This window comes from Nycticebus coucang, chromosome 6, assembly GCF_027406575.1.
Source record: "Nycticebus coucang isolate mNycCou1 chromosome 6, mNycCou1.pri, whole genome shotgun sequence".
Taxonomy (NCBI): Eukaryota; Metazoa; Chordata; class Mammalia; order Primates; family Lorisidae; genus Nycticebus; species Nycticebus coucang.
Window position 1 is genome coordinate 15,314,605 of NC_069785.1, and position 14,890 is coordinate 15,329,494.

Here is a 14,890-nt window from a genome sequence, read left to right on the forward strand (position 1 = left end):
CTGTGTATAATGTACACTTTTTGCTCAAGTTTTTGAGGGAAAAATAAGGATGCACATTATACAAGGTAGTATGTCTCAGGAGTGGGGGAGCCCAGTGGGCCTTCCAGGACTGCTGTGCCCTCTTTGGGTCTGCTGGGCACATAGGTTTCCAGTCCAGGAAAATTGAGGATGTGGTGGTAGCAGGTGGTCTCCATTCAGAACTATAATAAGGGGAGGGGATGGTGGTGAGCTGGGGAGGTGGGCCATGGCTATGTGGAGCAAGGGCCAAGGCCCAAGGCCTGGTCACATGAAGGGGAACTAGAGCCCCCCAGGATCCTGCCTGGCTACTCACAGGCTGAGCAGAGAAGCTGCAGACGTTCTACACACACACACGGCCACCAACACAGTGGAGAGGGAAGGGCTCCCAGGAGAGAGGGAAGGGGCAGCCTTCACATAGTGGGTGCTGGGTGCTGGGCACTGTGGGAGGACGTTGCAATCTGCACATTTACCAGGGGAGCATTACCCCTCCCCACATGTCTGTCCCAGCCAAGAGCTGATCACTTGCTCAAGGGACATTTCCCTGAAAGTTTGGGCCAAAAACATGGGTGCACAAAATACCCAGCAGCTCATATTATACAGAAAAATACAATAAATAAAGCTTAAGTATAGGCAAAACATATCAATGGTAATAGAAACCAGCTGTCTTATGGGAGGAAGTTTTAGGTAGACAGTAAAGGATTCCAGCTCTTGCAGGGACGGAGGTGGCCCCCCTGCCTTGGTGCTGCCTCAAGCATTTGCCCCACCTGGAAAAGACAAGGGCAGACAATCGTCTTGGTGCTGTCTCCCCACCCCAGTTGCTCCTACCCTATCTGGGAGAAGAGGGACTGCCCTGCCAATCTGGGAATTCCTCTGCCTGTTGACCAGGCAGCCCAAACACATTAGGATGTGGCAAGTGTCCTAGAGTCACCTAAGCCTAATTATCATGTCATTAACTGTGCATCTGAACCATGAAGAGGGCCCAATCCAGGCACTATACAATAAGACCCCAGACCACGACAGGGGGCCCTGTGGTGGACACTTCTTGCTCATGCTCTATCATCCTATCTTCCTTGCCCTCAATAAACTTCATTTCACACTCATCTAGCTTCGGTGTGTCTAGTCATTCTTTGACCAAGAGCACACCGAGAACTAAGAACAGTCAACTGCTGACTGACAGAGGTGGGGACTGATTTATCACAACTCACGAAATCGTACACTTTAAATCAATGCATTTTGTTGCATGTAAATTTTTCCTCAATAGATATATTGAGCCAAAAACTCCATGAGGCAAAATTATAACAAATACAAAACAAATGCATGTGGCTGGTAGACAAGATGACTGACTAAAGCCAGCTTTCCACAGAGGCTCCAGTCCAGAAGGGGAGTAAAAGGACAGAAATTTAGCAAGTAACCTGGTGGATTTGAGCTACACCAAGAGAGAAGTTTGAAGAATGCACATCAAACTTGCTGAGGCGATCTGTGACCCCAAGGACACAAACAAAAGGTACAAAATCCATCACCAAGCGGACGGGAGTCCCATCCCCCATGAGAATGGCTCGGAGTGCCTCACAAACAAATGAGTAGTCACCAGACCCCATTGATCCGGTTGCCAGAGACCTTTTAAACTCTCCCACCTGAGACAGGTGCTGACTGAGACAATTGCTTTGGACCTTTTGAACGGAGCCAATCACCCGAGAACAATTCGAGTGGTGCCCTAGATGTGCAGTTGTAGGAAGGTTTGATTTTCCTTTTCCAATTGTTGCCTGTGGGGGTGGGGTGACTTAATTGCTGTTATTTCTCCAAAGCTGAGACTTCAATCCAGAGTAACTGTTTCACTAGGGTCGGACAGAGACCAGCTGAAAACAAGACAGAACCCACTTAGCACCACCACACCAAACAGGACCCCAGCTTCTCAGGCCATAGCACTGTATGGGTCCTCAACAAAGCTCCAAGAGGAAAATCAAAGGTGTAAAATAATCATAGGGTGGAATCAGTGGAAAAAATGTGGTAACATGAATACCAGAATAGATCAACCCCACCAAGGAAAGATACAGCAGATGTAACTGAAGATCCCATTCATAAACAGCTGGCCAAGATGTCACAAATCGAATTCAGAATTTGGATTGCAAACAAGATTAATAGAATGAAGGAAAATTTGGAATTAGAAATTTGAGGAGCAATTCAAAAGTCGGAATTAGAAATTCAAGAAGAAATTCAAAAGTTGTCTCAAGAATTTAATGAATGTAAAGACAAAAACACCAAAGGTTTTTGACTCACTGAAGCAAGAATCTGCAGCCCTCAAAGATCTGAAAAATACAGTAGAATCCCTCAGTAACAGAGTGGAGCAAGCAGAAGAAAGGATTTCTGACATTGAAGACAAAGCCTTTGAATGCTCCCAGACTCTCAAAGAGGAAGAGAAATGGAGAGTAAAAATGGACCATTCTCTCAGGGAGATCTGGGATAATTCAAAGAAGGCTAATATCCACCTCATTGGAATCCCTGAAAATGATGAAGTGGCCTCACTAGGCACAGAGGCCCTTCTCCATGAAATTACGAAAGAGAACTTTCAAGACATGCCAAGAGATTCTGAAATTCAGATAGCAGAAAGTTTCAGAACACCAGCACGACTCAATCCCAATAAGACATCCCCCAGGCAAATCATAATTAACTTCACTAAAGTTAATATGAAGGAGAAAATTCTGAAAGAAGCCATACATAATAAATCCATTACCTACAAAGGGAAGAATATTAGAATTACTGCAGATCTCTCTGCTGAGGAGAGATCTCTCAGATCCCTCTGCTGAAAACTTTCAAGCCAGAAGAGGGTGGTCATCAAATTTAATCTCCTAAAGCAAAATAACTTTCAACCCTGGATCCTATATCCAGCTAAACTGAGTTTCATTTATGATGGAGAAATTAAAAACTTTAATGACATTCATATGTTGAAGAAATTTGCCATAACCAAACCAGCTCTTCAAGATATTCTCAGACCTATCCTCCATAATGACCAGCCCAATCCTATACCACAAAAGTAAACTCACTCAGAAACTTTTGATCAAACTCCAACTTCCACAGTGGCAAAAGGATTAAAAATGTCCACTGGACTTTCGAAAAACTCGATACCCAAAATTTTACCAGACTTACCAATATTCTCCGTTAATGTGAACGGCTTATACTGTCCTCTAAAGAGGCACAGGTTAGCTGACTGGATACAAAAACTCAGGCCAGATATTTGCTGCATACAAGAGTTACATCTTACCTTAAAAGACAAATATAGACTTAGGGTGAAAGGATGGTCATCCATATTTCAGGCAAATGGTAATCAGAAAAAAACAAGTGTTGCAATTTTTTTTTTAATTTTTTTATTAAATCATAACTGTATACAATGATATGATTATGGGGCATCATACACTCACTTCATAAACCATTTGACACATTTTTATCACAGTGGTTAACATAGCCTTTCCGGCGTTATCTCAGTTACTGTGCCAAAACATTTACAATTTTATTTGCAGATACAATAGGCTTTAAACCAAAAAAAGTAAGGAAGGATAAGAATGGTCACTTTATACTTGTTAAGGGTAATACTCAATACGATGAGATTTCAATTATTAATATCTATGCACCCAACCAGAATGCACCTCAATTTATAACAGAAACTCAACTTGATTTCCTCCAGCTCCATAATCGTCGGAGATTTCAACACTCCTTTAGCAGTGTTGGATCGATCCTCCAATAAGAAGCTGAGTAAAGAAATTTTAGATTTAAACCTAACCATCCAACATTTGGATTTAGCAGACATCTACAGAACATTTCATCCCAACAAAAATGAATACACATATTTCTCATCAGTCCCTGGAACATACTCCAAAATTGATCACAGCTTAGGCCACAAGTCTAACCTCAGTAAATTTAAAGGAATAGAAATTATTCCTTGCATCTTCTCGGACCACCATGGAATAAAAGTTGAGCTCAGTAACAACACAAATATGCACACTCATACAAAAACATGGAAGTTCAATAACCTTATGATGAATGATAGCTGGGTCATAGATGAGATTAAGAAGGAAATTGCCAAATTTTTGGAACAAAATGACAATGAGACACAAATTATCAGAACCTCTGGAATACCACAAAGGCAGTCCTAAGAGGAAAATTTATAGCACTGCAAGCCTTCCTCGAGAGAACGGAAAGAGAGGAAGTTAACAACTTAATGGAACATCTCAAGCAACTGAAAAAGGAAGACCATTCCAACCCCAAACCCACTAGAAGAAAAGAAATAAGCAAAATTAGAGCAGAATTAAATGAAATTGAAAACAAAAGAATTATACAACAGATCAATAAATCAAAAAGTTGCTTTTTGAAAAGGTCAATAAAATAGATAAACCTTTGGCTAACCTAACCAGCGAAAAAAGAGTAAAATCTCTAATCTCATCAATCAGAAATGACAAAGACGAAATAACAACAGACTCCTCAGAAATCAAAAAAATCCTTAATGAAATTACAAGAAACTTTGTTCTCAGAAATACGAAAATCTGAAGGAAATTGACCAATACTTGGAAGCACGTCACCTTCCAAGACTTAGCCAGAATCAAGTGGAAATGTTGAACAGGTCCATATCAAGTTCGGAAATAGTATCAAACATGCAAAACCTCCCTAAAAAGAAAATCCCAGGACCAAATAGCTTCATGTCAGAATTCTACCAAACCTTTAAAGAGGAATTAGTACCTATATTACTCAACCTGTTCCAAAAGGTAGAAAAAGAAAGAAGACTGCCCAACACGTCCTATGAAGCAAACATCACCCTGATCCCCAAACCAGGAAAAGACCCAACAAGAAAAGAAAATTATAGACCGATACCACTAATGAATATAGATGCAAAAATATTCAACAAAATCCTAACAAACATAATCCAGCAACACATGAAACAAATTATACAACATGACCACGTTGGTTTTATGCCAGGGTCTCGAGGCTGGTTCAATATACGTAAATCTATAAGTATAATTCAGCACATAAACAAATTAAAAAACAAATACCATATGATTCTCTCAATTGATGCAGAAAAAGCTTTTGATAATATACAGCATCCTTTCATGATCAGAACACTTAAGAAAATTGGTATAGAAGGGACATTTCTTAAACTGATAGAGGCCATCTACAGCAAACCCACAGCCAATATCGTGTTGAATGGAATTAAATGGAAATCATTTCCACTCAGATCAGGAACTAGACAAGGCTGCCTGTTGTCTCCACTGCTCTTTAACATTGTAATGGAAGTTTTAGCCACCACAATTAGGGAAGAAAAGGTGATCAAGGGTATCCATACAGGGTCAGAAGAGATCAAACTTTCACTCTTCCCCGATGATATGATTGTATATGTGGAAAACACCAGGGAATCTACTACAAAACTCTTAGAAGTGATCAAGGAAAACAGCAGCGTCTCAGGTTACAAAATCAACATTCATAAATCGGTAGCCTTTATATATACCAACAATAGTCAAGCTGAAAATACAGTTAAGGACTCTATCCCATTCACAGTAGTGTCAAAGAAGATGAAATATTTGGGAGTTTATCTAACAAAGGATGTGAAAGATCTCTATACAGAGAACTATGAAACTCTAAGAAAAGAAATAGCTGAAAATGTTAACAAATGGAAAAACATACCATGCTCATGGCTGGGAAGAATCAACATTGTTAAAATGTCCATACTACCCAAAGCAATATATAATTTTAATGCAATCCCTATAAAAGCTCCACTGTCATACTTTAAAGATCATGAAAAAACAATACTTCATTTTATATGGAATCACAAAAAAACTCGAATAGCCAAGACATTACTCAGAAATAAAAACAAAGCAGGAGGAATCACGCTACCAGACCTTAGACTATACTACAAATTGATAGTGATCAAAACAGCATAGTACTGGCACAAAAACAGAGAAGTAGATGTCTGGAACAGAATAGAGAACCAAGAGATGAATCCAACTACTTACCATTATTTTATCTTTGACAAGCCAATTAAAAACCTTTAGTGGGGAAAAGATTCCCTATTTAACAAATGGTGCTGGGTGAACTGACTGGCAACCTGTAGAAGACTGAAACTGGACCCACCCCTTTCACCATTAACTAAGATAGACTCTCACTGGATTAAAGATTTAAACTTCAGACATGAAACTATAAAAATACTAGAAGAGAGTGCAGGGAAAACCTTTGAAGAAATCGGTTTGGGCGAGAATTTTATGAGGAGGACCCTCCCGGGTAATTGAAGCAGCTTCAAAAATACACTACTGGGACCTGATCAAACTAAAATGCTTCTGCACAGCCAAGAACACAGTAAGTAAAGCAAGCAAACAAAGCAGAAGATATTTACAGGTTATGATTCTGACAAAGGTTTAATAACCAGAATTCACAGAGAACTCAAACGTATAAGCAAGAAAAGAACAAGTGATCCCATCGCAGGCTGGGCAAGGGACTTGAAGAGAAACTTCTCTGAAGAAGACAGGCACGCGGCCTTCAGACATATGAAAAAATGCTCATCATCTTTAATCATCAGAGAAATGCAAATCAAAACTACTTTGAGATATCATCTAACTCCAGTAAGATTAGCCCATATCACAAAATCCCAAGACCAGAGATCTTGGCATAGATGTGGAGAAAAGGGAACACTTCTACACTGCTGGGGGAAGGCAAATTAATACATTCCTTTTGGAAAGATGTTTGGAGAACACTTAGAGATCTAAAAATAGATCTGCCATTCAATCCTATAATTCCTCTACTAGGCATATACCCAGAAGACCAAAAATCACATCATAACAAAGATATTTGTACCAGAATGTTTATTGCAGCCCAATTCATAATTGCCAAGTCATGGAAAAATCCCAAGTGCCCATTGATCCAAGAATGGATTAATAAATAGTGGTATATGTACACCATGGAATATTATGCAGCCTTAAAGAAAGATGGAGACTTTACCTCTTTCATGTTTACATGGATGGAGCTGGAATATATTCTTAGTAAAGTATCTCAAGAATGGAAGAAAAAGTATCCAATGTACTCAGCCCTACTATGAAACTAATTTATGGCTTTCACATGAAAGCTATAACCCAGTTATTTCAAAAGAATGGGGGAAGAGGGAACGGGAGGGGAGGAAGAGGGGAGGTGGGCAGACGGAGGGTGATTGGTTGGATTACAGCTGCGGTGCATCTTACAAGGGTATATGTGAAACTTAGTAAATGTAGAATGTAAATGTCTTAACACAATCACTAAGAAAATGCCAGGAAGGCTATGTTAACCAGTGTGATGAAAATGTGTCAAATGGTTTATAAAACCAGTGTATGGTGCCCCATGATCACATTAATGTACACAGCTATGATTTAATTAAAAAAAAATGCATGTGGCTGAAACAGTGTTGCGTAATGTAGGTGTCCAGAATAATCCACCCCAAAATATGCCCCTTCAGCCTAAAGATTATTTTGAAAAACAGCACTCACAGGGGAAGCTCTGAAAACAGAGTAAATGTTACCCTTTTGTAAGAGTATTTCACATCCATAAAGGAAATCTCCATTTGTAAAGGTGTCTCCCCCTCTATATCAGGAAAAGAGACTATCTCAGCAAAGGAGAAGGCAATAGACTTAAATCTGCATTTTTTTAAAAAAAAAAAAGTTTTTTAATAATACTTCTTGAGGCCACCTATGCATAAATAGCTTCTCCCACCCACCCCCTCTCTATTTTTCAGCTGAAGATAATATTTAAGCCTGGATTCTAAATCGCTCCTTGGAGATTTATTCATTTTCCCCCCGCATCTCCCACGTGTACATGGGTATACATGTTAACAAAGTCTCTTTTGTTAGGCCTCAGACAATGAAACTAAGAGCGACAGAAGGAAAAGATACTTTCTCTCTCCTGCAACAGAAAATCACAAGTAGTTCAGCAGTGGGAGGGCATGGGTTTTGTGTTGGGAAACAGTAAGGGTTGAGCCTGGAAAACCAAGTAGTATAAAACTAGAGTGAAAATATTTTAATTTTCTGACTAAAGAAAATTGGAACCTGGATTAACACATTGACTACCACACTAGAAAGAATTTTTTTTTTTTCTTGAGGCCATGGTGTTTTGTTAGGTCAAGATACTTTAAGAGATGTGTGAGTTATATGTTTTGCAAGGCTCCAGGCTGAAACCAGCATAAGTTGAATATAACTCACAAACACAACTCTTTAATGTGTTAAAGAGTAAGCCTTAGAAGTTAAAGGGTGATTTAATAGCTAGAGACCTCCAAAGAGATTTAGAGACTTCTCTCCTTAACTGTTTAGAGGCAAAGGAGGATGACTCTAATCTTGGGGGCCAGTCCTGTATATTCTAAGGATTGTAAAAAACTAAACAGGAAAGTTTTCTTTCCCTCTCTCCAGAGGTGAGAGGGGACAGGGCTCAGTGGCTTGCCTCTGTATTCCCAGCACATTGGGAGGTGGCATCAGGGGATCAATTGAGACCAGGAGTTTGAGACTAGCCTGGGTAATAGTGAGACTCCCATTTCTGTAAGAAATTCAAAAATCAGACCCAGGAGGCTGAGTCAGGAGGATCCATTGACCCCAGGAGTAAGGCTGCAGTGAGTGATCATGCCACTGCACTCAGCCTGGGCAACAAAGCAAGCCCCAGCTCTACAAAAAAAAAAAAAAAAAGGGTTGAGAGAAGGAAGCCCATAGCCTATTTAAACTTCCAGATTTCAGGATTCCCCACCCCCCTCCCAACATGCACTTTAACATGTGGCTTTCACTGTGTCACCTGTGAATTACTGGGTGTGGGAAACCAGTGCAGTCATTGCTGTAATAATTTTTATCTCTGCCCCAGAAACTTTATGGTTACTTTCAAGATAAATATAAATACAGACATTAAAAACTTGTCAAACAGAGCTAGATCATGGGTATAGAAAAGCATACAAAAAGTGTCTAGATTTATTCCATTGCCAGTGGGAAGGCATTGAAGGGTTTCAAACACTGGGAAAAGATTATATGTGAATGTAGGAAGGTTACTTTGGCAACGCTATGGAGAATAGATTCAAGACAGCCAAAACTGAAGGCAGCAAGATGAGTTAGAAGACAACTGCGATGGTCCACGCAGGAGATGACAAAAACACAGTGATGGAAGATGAGCACAGGGAATGGGCAGGAGTAATGCCCCGGAGGTGGGATTGAAATGACCATGAATAATGCCATGGATGTGGGAAAGGCAAGCAACCATCACAACACTGCACAGGCCGGGAGGAATACCATAACAGATCTGCGCTAACACCTGAAACCTCCACCCCTTGCCTTCCCATAACCTACAGTGGGCCTCCGTGCTTGCTGGTTTGTAACGCCCTTCCACTCACTCGTCTCACTCATCTGGACACTTGTATTCATCCTCCCCTGGGAAGACCTCTGAGGACCCTGGCTCACAAGTAAATTAGGATCTTCACATTGGTCACCTCCCACAGCTACAGTACTTAGCAGTGTCCCGACTTCGACATGTAACATCTTTGCATTGTGACTGTGCTCTCATACCTGGCTTTCTCAGTAGGCTGTGATTCGACAGACCTTAGCTTGCTCACCGTTGGATCTTTAGCACAGAGTAAGTACCTGGAACAAAGCAGGACCGCAAGAAATATTAGTAAGTTAACAAACACTGCTCTAAATTACCCTTATGAAAGATCAAGAACCAGAACATTACCTCATTTCCCAGACATCCTACAGCACCCTGAGGACATTCTGTCCTTAATAAATTCAAACAAATCACTGGAGCCCGTCTCCTTTACTTCTTATTTTTAGTGTAATAAAAGACAAACCTTATAAGACTTTAAATGAAGTAAAGACTGAACGCTAAACATAGGAGTTTTTATGTGATTAATCCTTTATTCCCTTAGAGAACATAAATGTCATGCCTGGAAACTCCAAAGAACCTAATACGGGTGGTGCCTGTGGCTCAAAGGAGTAGGGCGCTGGCCCCATATGCCGGAGGTGGCAGGTTCAAACCCAGCCACGGCCAAAGAACCTAATACATTAGGGCCACCACCTTGATCCCCCCGAACGGGTGTTTGATTTTCATGGTGCCCTTACTTTGGCATGGTGACATTAAAGAAGATAATAGAGATAAAAGCACAGTAACACACACAACATCCACCAACAGGAAGAGGACGTTTCTCCACCTTTCCTTCCCCATCCACATTTTTTATACTTCTGAGTCTGTAATAATTTTCATTTACAGGTGAATACAAACAAACTGGTGAAATTTTCACAGCCTCATGAAAAATCTCAAACCAAATTAATGGGCACTGAAATTCCTGACACAATTAAAAATGTGCTTATACCGCAGAGAATAAAACCATAGCAGGAGAAAAAAATGTTTCCTCCTCTCTCAGGAAAATCATAACCCATACATTATACATTTGGTGCACATCTAGCCAGTCTCTCTAATGATTTCAGCAAATACAGGGGAAGATAAAAGCTGTAGGACAAGAATACACGAAATGAGTGCTTCATTCTAAATATGGGAAGGATGCAGAAAGCATGAAGATTTTACCACCTGTGTGCAAGTGCAGATTGAGGACATGATTCCTCCAATGAGCACCTGCCATTAGCACTTAATAAAGCCAGAAATACTGACCTTGACTCAGTGCTGCAGCGCAGGCCTGGAGTGGGAACTGGGCAGAGAGTGGCATTGCATTCCAATGGTGTCAAGTGTCACAACTTGAAACAAGCATCCAGGACAAAGCATAAATATGAGAGAAGCCACTGACGTGCACTGCTGCTTTCTTCAATTCCACAGTAAGAATTTTATCAAAGCTCATATCCAACTAACAGGAAGGCCAGAAAGCCAGAACTTGCAAGGTGAGACTAGACTGCATATCGGACTTCCAGCTCTACTTCATTCGGGGTGAAGGCTGGCCTGCGACGCTGGGCCCTAGAATAGAAAAATGCCTCAGAAGAGGGACGGTGGCAACAGTGGGACAGCAAACATGCCCATCGTAAGGTTGACATCAAAGGATGCTGGGGTCTAGATGTTATGTCCTATCAGTTTGTGAATTTTACCAAGCACCTTACTCTGTGCCAAGATCTTTATTAGAAAGTTCCTCTTGTTTTAGTTCATTTAAACTTCCTGCCGAGCCAATAATTCCTTATGATCTCCATGTTACAAATCAGACACCTGAGACAAGAGAGCTAAAGGGAATCAACACGGTGAGAAAATATTGAAGCGAAGTTAACTCTGATCTTTTACCACCGTGAGTGATATTTGTCCACAATACCTCAATAGCGTCACCACACAATGTCATAAAATTCAAAAAAGGCGAGGGGCGGGGCAGTGAGGAAGGGGAGCAGTGCTTTTAGCCTCTGAAAGGGAGATTGGGGGGTGCTCCCGGGGCACGCGTGACATTCTCTTCCTGGACCTGTGTACAGGGTGCAGGGGTATGTTCACTTTGCAAAAATTCAACAAGCTGCATACATGTGATATACAAGGTCGGACAATTAAGTTCCCGAACTCATCCTAGAAATAGCGTCACATACCTCATTGCTGAATATCACCATGGTCACCTTGGAAACACTCCACTCGGAAAGCTGTGCACTCACAACTGCACCTAGTCCGCCCTTCAGCGAAATTTTGGAACTCTTTTTCTGTTAAGGCCATTAGAGATATCGGCTCAAAGTTCTGACTGTTGCACCGACAGTTCAGGAACTCATCTTAGAAAAACTGCTCTGCAGGATGGACTAGGTGCTGGCACTGGTGCCTGCCTTCCCAAGGGCAGTACCTCCAAGGTGACTATGCTGATCTTCAGTAATGAGATATATAGCACTTTTTCTAGGATGAGTTTGCCAAATTAATTGTCTAACCTCATATGTGCTTTTCCATGTGTGTGTCCTAAAGCCATCCCTTGGTATTCACTGGGGGATTGGTTCCCCGACCCCCACCTAGACCACAATCTGTGTAGTTGCCCCTGTGGAATTCGTGGACATAGAAAGCTGGCCTTCTGTGTCTGCAGGTTTCCCTCCCACAAAAACTATAACAGATTTTCAAACCACCTTTGGTGGAGGAGGTGGAACCCACTGATACAGAGGGGCCCTGACTGTATTAACTGAAAAAAAAAACTTATAAGAAAACCCCCACAGTTCAAATCTGGGTTATTGGAGGGTCGAGGGTACTGATAGATAAGAGAGCAGGGGCGGCCTTGCCAAGAGCCTCAGATTTGTTCCTTAGTCCAGCCTGTTCCTGGAATCCGCCTTTTGCCTTTCTCACAGGTGCAAGAAAGGAGCCTGCTTTCCCTTTGAAGTAATAAAAATAAAAAATAAACACCCCAGAGAAGCTATATTTAGCCAAATCCTTACCAACCATTATAAAACTAAACTAAATTTTTCTTAAAAATAAGCTTTAACGTATTCAGACAAGATGGTACAGAATGATGGAAAGCACAGGGAATGAGAATTCGGGGACCTCCCCTCTATTTTAATACCAACAGTCTGAGTCTCTTGGCCTCAGTCACTTACCTATGAAGTTCATTTCCCACATGTATTCCTCAGGGTATATGTACAAGCAATATTCATAGCAACACTGTTAATAATGGAAAAAAGGAGTGGGGAATGGCTATTGACAGGCAAATGGATAATAAATTGTAGTATAAATTATGCAATGAAATATTCAATGGCAATAAAGTAAATGAATTATGGTGTTCTACACATCCACTGGATGGATCTCAGACGTGTAAGTAGGAAACTGAGAATAACAGGCCTGTGACCAAAATATATATTATGATGCCATTCATATATAGTTAAAAAGAAATGAAATGAAAGAACATATTGTTTAGGGATATACACAGGTCTGAAAGGTTTTACTATGAAGAAAACTGAGCAATTGATAAATACAATATTCAGAGCACTGGTGGGGGTAGGGACAGAAGACAGATTAGAACAGCGGTTCAGGGGGTAGGGACAGAAGACAGATTAGAACAGCGGTTCAGCAGCTTTAGTGAGTTGACTGGTGGGTTCACGTGTTGGTGTTTCTATCCCTCATAACTGACATATATGTTACATGAGTCTTTTGTGTATCAAATGACTTATAAATTTTTATGTGTATTTTTCAAGGAAAATGTTGAGGATTAAAGAGTGAATACAAAATCTTAAAGGCTCTAATACATTGTGATTCTAATCTTTAAAACTGCTTTAATAACAGGGTTTGCTCCCTATGGAGAAAATTTAGGATCATAATTTTTTTTTGTTTTTTGTTTTGAGACAGTCTCACTATGTCGCCCTCAGTAGAGTGCCTTGGTGTCACAGCTCACAGCAACCTCCAACTCTTGGGCTGAAGTGATTTTCTTGCCTTAGCCTCCCAAGTAGCTGGGATTACAGGTGCCCGCCATCACACCCAGCCATTTTTTGTTGCAGTTGTCATTGTTGTTTAGCTGGCCCAGACTGGGTTCAAACCCACCAATTTCGGTGTATGTGGCTGGCACCATAACCACTGTGCCAAGTGGTTATGAGCCAAGCCAGGATCATAATGTTTTTCTATAAAAATGTGCTACTCTCAGCCTTGAGTCTTGGTGCTCTTGCTGCCCAGCCAGTTTCATCTGCTAGCTGCCCAAGAGGAAGCCAATACCCAGGGACAGCAGGGATTACAGCAAAGGAAGAGTTTATTCCGCACAGCACTAAGCAGGGAGATGGGAGGAATTTCTCAAATCCACCTCCCTGAAAATTGGGGAGACAGTACTTAAAGATTGTTTGACAGCCAGGGGATTAAGTAATTAAGTTTGCTAATTGGTTAACTTGGGGGCAAGATTATAGGAGTGTGGATATCGTTATAGGGATCTGGAAATCATCTTCTTGTATTGCTTCAGCTCCTGAAATCATGTCACTTTCTTAGCTTAGGATGCTGGTCTGGCTGGATTAACCAATCCACTGAAATGCAGGCCTGCAAGTGTCTTAGAAACTAAATTTTAAGTTCCAAAACGTGATGTTTTCTATGCAGAAAAGTTAAGAATCTTTGCAAGAAGCAAACAGGGACAGTGACTAATTATTATCAAGTAAATGGGACAGTGGCTAACTGTTATCACTGTTGTCAGCTAAGCCTGCTCCTTCACAGTTTTGGGGCCTACTCTAGTTCATTAATTTGTAAGGGTTTCAGTCCAGCGTACAATGAAGCCAAAGCCTTTATTCAGACAAGGAAATGTAATTCACCTCTTCTTTGGAAGAAATTATTTCCAGACTCATCCTATTAGTTATTTTATGCCAAGCACTATAGGAGCCCAGACAGGAGGATCACTTGAGGCCAAGAGTTCACGATCAGTAGAGATAAGAGTGAAACCTATCTCTACTGAAGGAACTCAGGAAATTTCATACCAAAATATGCCTCTTGGGTATAAAGAATATTTTGAATTAAAGGCCCTTTGGGCCCCATATGCCAGAGGTGGCAGGTTCAAACCCAGCCCCAGCCAAAAACTGCAAAAAAAACAAAAGCCCTTTGAAATCAAAAGGCATTGGAAGGGCTTACCCTCTGTCAACATAAACCAGACTGACCTCTCAAAAGAACAACTGTCTTCCCTTCCTTTCCCTTCCCTGTTATCTCACTATATTACAGGTAAGAAAATCAAGAATTCAACCAGACCTAGCCCAGATCATTTTAAACATAATACTTGTCTCTCAGGTTAAAGTTCATCTGTTTCCCCCCACAACCTTCATTCTCCCAAGTATCCATTCATCCTCCCTAGAAACCATTTATCACCCCTAAACAGAATTATCTACATTCCTCATCTTCCTCTCTCCTCTAAAAGACAGGTATAAAAATTTCTGGACCCCACTGAGATTTGGGTAATCACTCTGTAACTCTCTCTTTGCACATGATAAATAACTTCTTCTTC